We start from the raw sequence: 6,000 nt of genomic DNA, 5'->3' as shown, positions 1-6,000 counted from the left end.
CTAAGTATCTCCGTAGCAGAGGCTTCTGTTAAGTTCTGTACTCTTGGACTAACATGTTTTCTTTTTGATTGTTCTAAAATAATCTCTTTGTGGTCTAAGAGTAGTAATCAGAGAGTTCATATAAAGTTTCTTTCAAACTCTAAAACAATTTCCAAATGGAGTAATTATTCATCATTTATGAAGAGGTTATAATTAGCATAGTGGCACATCTTGAAGAATGAAACAATTTAGACTGCTGAATATTTGTGATACTCTTAAATATAAGAAGCATTGGAAACACTAGAAGCAATGAAAATTATTAGTGTACATGGGTGCTTCTTGATGACAATACCCAACTCAAACTTCTCATGTAGGACTGGTTATTTGCATATTACCTTTCCTTCCCTCAGGGCTTCCCTGCTAGCTCAGTTGGTAAAGAATCTGCCTGCAATGCAGGAGACCCAGGTTCGATTCCTGGGTCAAGATCTGTTGGAGAAGGGACAGGCTACCCACTCCAGTATTCTTGGGCTTTCCTTATGGCTCAGCTAGTAATGAATCTGCCTGCAATGTGGGAGACCTGAGTTCAATTCCTGGTGTTGGGAAGATCCCCTGGTGAAGGGAAAGGCTACCCACTACAGTATTCTGGCCTGGAGAATTTCAGTCCTTGGGTTTGCAAAGAATTGGACAGGACAAAGCTAGTGGAGGTGATGGAATTCCAGTTGAGCTGTTTCAAATCCTGAAAGATGATGCTGTGAAAGTGCTGTACTCTATATGCCAGCAAATTTGGAAAACTCAGCAGTGGCCACAGGACTGGAAAAGGTTAGTTTTCATTCCAATCCCAAAGAAAGGCAATGCCAAAGAATGCTCAAACTACCGCACAATTGCTCTCATCTCACATGCTAGTAAAGTAATGCTCAAAATTCTCCAAGCCAGGCTTCAGCAATATGCGAACCGTGAACTTCCAGATGCTGAAGCTGGTTTTAGAAAAGGCAGAGGAACCAGAGATCAAATTGGCAACATTGGTTGGATCATCAAAAAAGCAAGAGAGTTCCAGAAAAACATCTTTATTGACTTTATTGACTATGCCAAAGCCTTTGACTGTGTGGATCACAATAAACTGTGGAAAATTCTGAAAGAGATGGGAATACCAGACCACCTGACCTGCCTCTTGAGAAATCTGTATGCAGGTCAGGAAGCAACAGTTAGAACTGGACATGGAACAACAGACTGGTTCCAAATAGGAAAAGGAATACGTCAAGGCTGTATATTGTCACCCTGCTTATTTAACTTCTATGCAGAGTACATCATGAGAAACGCTGGACTGGAAGAACACAAGCTGGAATCAAGATTGCCGGGAGAAATATCAATACCTCAGATATGCAGGTGATACCACCCTATGGCAGAAAGTGAAGAGGAACTAAAAAGCCTCTTGATGAAAGTGAAAGAGAAGAGTGAAAAAGTTGGCTTAAAGCTCAACATCCAGAAAACAAAGATCATGGCATCCAGCCCCATCACTTCGTGGGAAATAGATGGGGAAACAGTGGAAACAGTGTCAGACTCTATTTTTTGGGCTCCAAAATCACTGCAGGTGGTGATTGCAGCCATGAAATGAAAAGACGCTTACTCCTTGGAAGAAAAGTTATGACCAACCTAGATAGCATATTCAAAAGCAGAGACATTACTTTGCCGACTAAGGTCTGTCTAGTCAAGGCTATGGTTTTTCCAGTAGTCATGTATGGATATGAGAGTTGGACTGTGAAGAAGGCTGAGCACCGAAGAATTGATGCTTTTGAAGTGTGGTGTTGGAGAAGACTCTTGAGAGTCCCTTGGACTGCAAGGAGATCCAACTAGTCCATCCTAAAGGAGATCAGCCCTGGGATTTCTTTGGGAGGAATGATGCTAAAGCTGAAGCTCCAGTACTTTGGCCATCTCATGTGAAGAGTTGACTCATTGGAAAAGACTCTGATGCTGGGAGGGATTGGGGACAGGAGGAGAAGGGGACGACAGAGGATGAGATGCCTGGATGGCATCACTGACTCCATGGACGTGAGTCTGGGTCAACTCCGGCAGTTGGTGATGGACAGGGAGGCCTGGCGTGCTGCGATTCATGGGGTCCAAAGAGTCGGACACGACTGAGCGACTGAAATGAACTGAACTGAACTGAACTGAGCGATTTTTGCTTTCACTTTTCCTTCCCTCTATTACAAAGTGATTGTTTTTTCCCTCTTTCTTCAAATTTCACTCAGAGAATGACTTTGCTCATCTGTAAAATGTACATTATAATGTTAACTTCATTGGATCCAGGAAAATTTATAGAATGTATATGAAGTACCTAATGTGAAGCAAGTACTTAGTTACTATGAGTCCCCATCTCTTCGTCACCCTCCTTGAGATAACAGATGCATAGAAATTATGCCCAAATTAGAACATGTCAAATCTTCCTAATACTTTCTGGCTGAGCTCACAGAGAGCCTTAGAATGACTTTTAGCACTCACTCCAAGCTGCTACTATCAATCAGACAGAGTTCCCATATGAGGTAAGACTTATTTGTCATCCTGTCTTGGATAAATGAGAGATGGTTTTTTCCCCCATTTCTAAATGTGGTTCTGCTACATCTATCTGCTTAGTTTCCGTACCATATCAGTCTAGCACTTTGCCTTCTGACTTTGTTTTAGAAAAGGGCCTACCCACATTCTACCTCGATTTCTGTTTCTTTTCCTGTATTCTAAAATGGTTCTGAGAAACCAAAGGTGTCACTCACTATGGCTTGCATATGCAAAGTTATTCTATCCTGAGTTGATTGTAATACTTTGTTACTTTGGTTATTCCTCCATTTTAGCAAAAGAAATATGTGTTTCCCATTTGTTTTAGGAATGTGTATATATATATATATATATGTGTATATATATATATATACACACACACACTATAAATAAATAAATATATATATATATTTATATACAGGACTCTGCAAGGGTGCTAGATGCTGAATTGCTAGAGGCCAGCAGCTGTAGTTGCAGCCATTTTATGTTCAACCTCAGGATGTTTCCCTTGGCCAAAAACGCAATAAGTTGTCTGAGAGCTGAAAGCATTCAGCAAGCAGTGGCAAGGCAGATCCACCAGAAGCAGGCACCTGGTTTCCATGACAAATATGGTAATGCCGTATTAGCTAGTGCAGCCGCTTTCTGTGTTGCTGTATGGGTATATACGGCAACACAAATTGGAATAGAGTGGAACCCATCGCCTGTTGGCAGAGTCATCCCAAAGGAATGGAGAGAACAGTAATCATCCCAGCTGGTTTAATACTGAATTGTTTCAAAATCAACTCATAATTAATTCCAAGTAAAAGTACTATGTACCCACTAAAATATGGCATGTTTGAAGAAATAAAGTATACTTGAAACCTTAAAAAAAATCTATGTATACATATATACACACATATATGGAATATTTTAGTCTAAAACTTATTCTTTTGAAAGTTTCAAGACCAGACTAAAAAAGGGAAAAAAATCTTAGAATCTGAATGTTATATTAGGTAGACAAGTCTCTAAAGATCAGAGAAATCCTAGTTTGAACATATTCTGTTTCTAGATTTCCAAAAATCTTGGAGTAATTTCTAGTCCTTAACTGTGTAATCATTAAAACCAGAATAAAGCTCTCTCCTTGTTATGAAGATTTAGAATAATTCATGAACAGTGCTCACTGAACAGAGGCTGTCACTGAAATAGGGATTCAGTTAAAGAAATTATTAATTTATCCAAGTGTACTTTCAATGTAAAAAACAACAAAAAAGTAATTCTGTAAATTTCCCACTGGAAAAATAGCATCTCATTTCCTTCTTTTGAAAGAATGCATGACCTTTCACAAAAATCTCAACTTAAGCAAAAAATTGCTTAATGAGCTAGTTTGCCAGACTTAGAGTTGTAATAAAAGTTCTTTTACATTAGATCACCTTTCTTTTTAATAAAATAATTATCTTCAAATATTCTACAGAAATCTAAAATAATTTTTTTGAAAAATAAGCTTAATCCAAGGAAACTATAATGGAATTGATTATAAAATATTTAAACTCAGCATTAGAGTTATACTTTAAATATAAATGTACTAAACTGTTAAAGTAATGTATCTTGATGGTGATGGGTATAGAATTGGAGATAGAAGTAGAGATTCTTCTTTATGTATTTCTGCACTAAATTGTTGCAACAAGTATTACTATTATTTTTGACAGTGAATTTGTAAAAGAGAATTGAAAGTGAAAATGAAGTCGCTCAGTTGTGTCTCGACTTTTTGCAGCCCTATTGACTGTAGCCTGCCAGGCTTCTCTGTCTTGGGATTTTCCAGGCAAGAATACTGGAGTGGGTTGCCATTTCCTTCTCTGGGGCATCGTCCCAACCCAGGGATTGAACCCAGGTCTCCCACATTGCAGGCAAACTCTTTACCATCAGAGCTACCATTTTTACTAAATTACTTTTTACTTTTGACCCTTGGTAAAATTGTGATGCAGTTATGCTTGTGGTCTCTATTATCTGCCTCCATATTCTGTAAGATTTTATTCCATTTCCTATTTCCTTATCGTAGTGGTCATGCTATCTTTCTATCAAAATTTCCTGCCAAGAAGAGTATGAGAAATCGACACTCTCTTAAATATATATTATTTATAAGAGCATACATTTTTTCCCTTGAATATATATAGATCACCTTGCTTGAACTTCTAATTTTCATCAGCAAGAGGAGGGTTTTTTAAATCATGGAGACTTTCTAGCTCCATAAAGTCATATCATTAGATGCTGGAAGTAGTCTATTCTGCCTTGTGCATAAACGTGGACCTGGTTACTGGACCGTGGCATTATTGACTGCTTGATGCTGATGGTTCTACACCAGCATGTGTAGACCGCATAAAGATCGTCCATATTTTGTGATTGTTGTTTGCTTGTTTTTCAATAAAATGAGATGCCACTTCAGAGTTCTGAGCAAATTAGTGACAAGATATAGCTTCATTGTAAAATGATTCCTCCAGCTGTTGGGTTGAAACTAGGATATAAGAAAGTGAGGACTGGAAACAGGAAGTTCACTTAGGATATCGGAATAATGTAATTGAGAAATAGTGGTAGCGTGGGTGGGAAAGGAACAGTGGTGGTAGCGTGAATAGTTCAAATTTAACATCTATTTGAATGTAGAGCAAACAGGATTCCCTGTAGATTGGATCTAAGAGACACAAGTCAACAATGACTCCATGGTTTTGGCCCAGACAATTAGAAGGATGAAGTTGCCTTCAATTCTGATGGTTCAGTTCAGTTCAGCTCAGTTCAGTCGCTCAGTCATGTCCAACTCTTTGCGACCCCATGAATCGCAGCACGCCAGGCCTCCCTGTCCATCACCAATTCCCGCAGTTCACTCAAACTCACATCCTTCGAGTCAGTGATGCCATCCAGCCATCTCATCCTCTGTCGTCCCCTTCTCCTCCTGCCCTCAATCCCTCCCAGCATCAGAGTCTTTTCCAGTGAGTCAACTCTTCACATGAGGTGGCCAAAGTACTGGAGCTTCAGCTTTAGCATCATTCCTTCCAAAGAAATCCCAGGGCTGATCTCCTTTAGAATGGACTGGTTGGATCTCCTTGCAGTCCAAGGGACTCTCAAGAGTCTTCTCCAACACCACAGTTCAAAAGCATCAATTCTTTGGCGCTCAACTTTCTTCACAGTCCAACTCTCACATCCATACATGACTGGAAAAACCATAGCCTTGACTAGATGGACCTTTGTTGGCAAAGTAATGTCTCTGCTTTTGAATATGCTATCTAGGTTGGTCATAACTTTTCTTCCAAGGAGTAAGCGTCTTTTAATTTCATGACTGCAATCACCATTTGCAGTGATTTTGGAGCCCCCAAAAATAAAGTCTGATACTGTTTCCCCATGTATTTGCCATGAAGTGATAGGACCAGATGCCATGATCTTCGTTTTCTGAATGTTAATTGGTATTAATTACCAATTTTTAGTAAACAGTTGAAAAGTTTTATCTAGAAG

The sequence above is a fragment of the Budorcas taxicolor genome, chromosome 20, assembly GCF_023091745.1.
Source record: "Budorcas taxicolor isolate Tak-1 chromosome 20, Takin1.1, whole genome shotgun sequence".
Taxonomy (NCBI): Eukaryota; Metazoa; Chordata; class Mammalia; order Artiodactyla; family Bovidae; genus Budorcas; species Budorcas taxicolor.
This window is presented reverse-complemented; position numbering follows the sequence as displayed.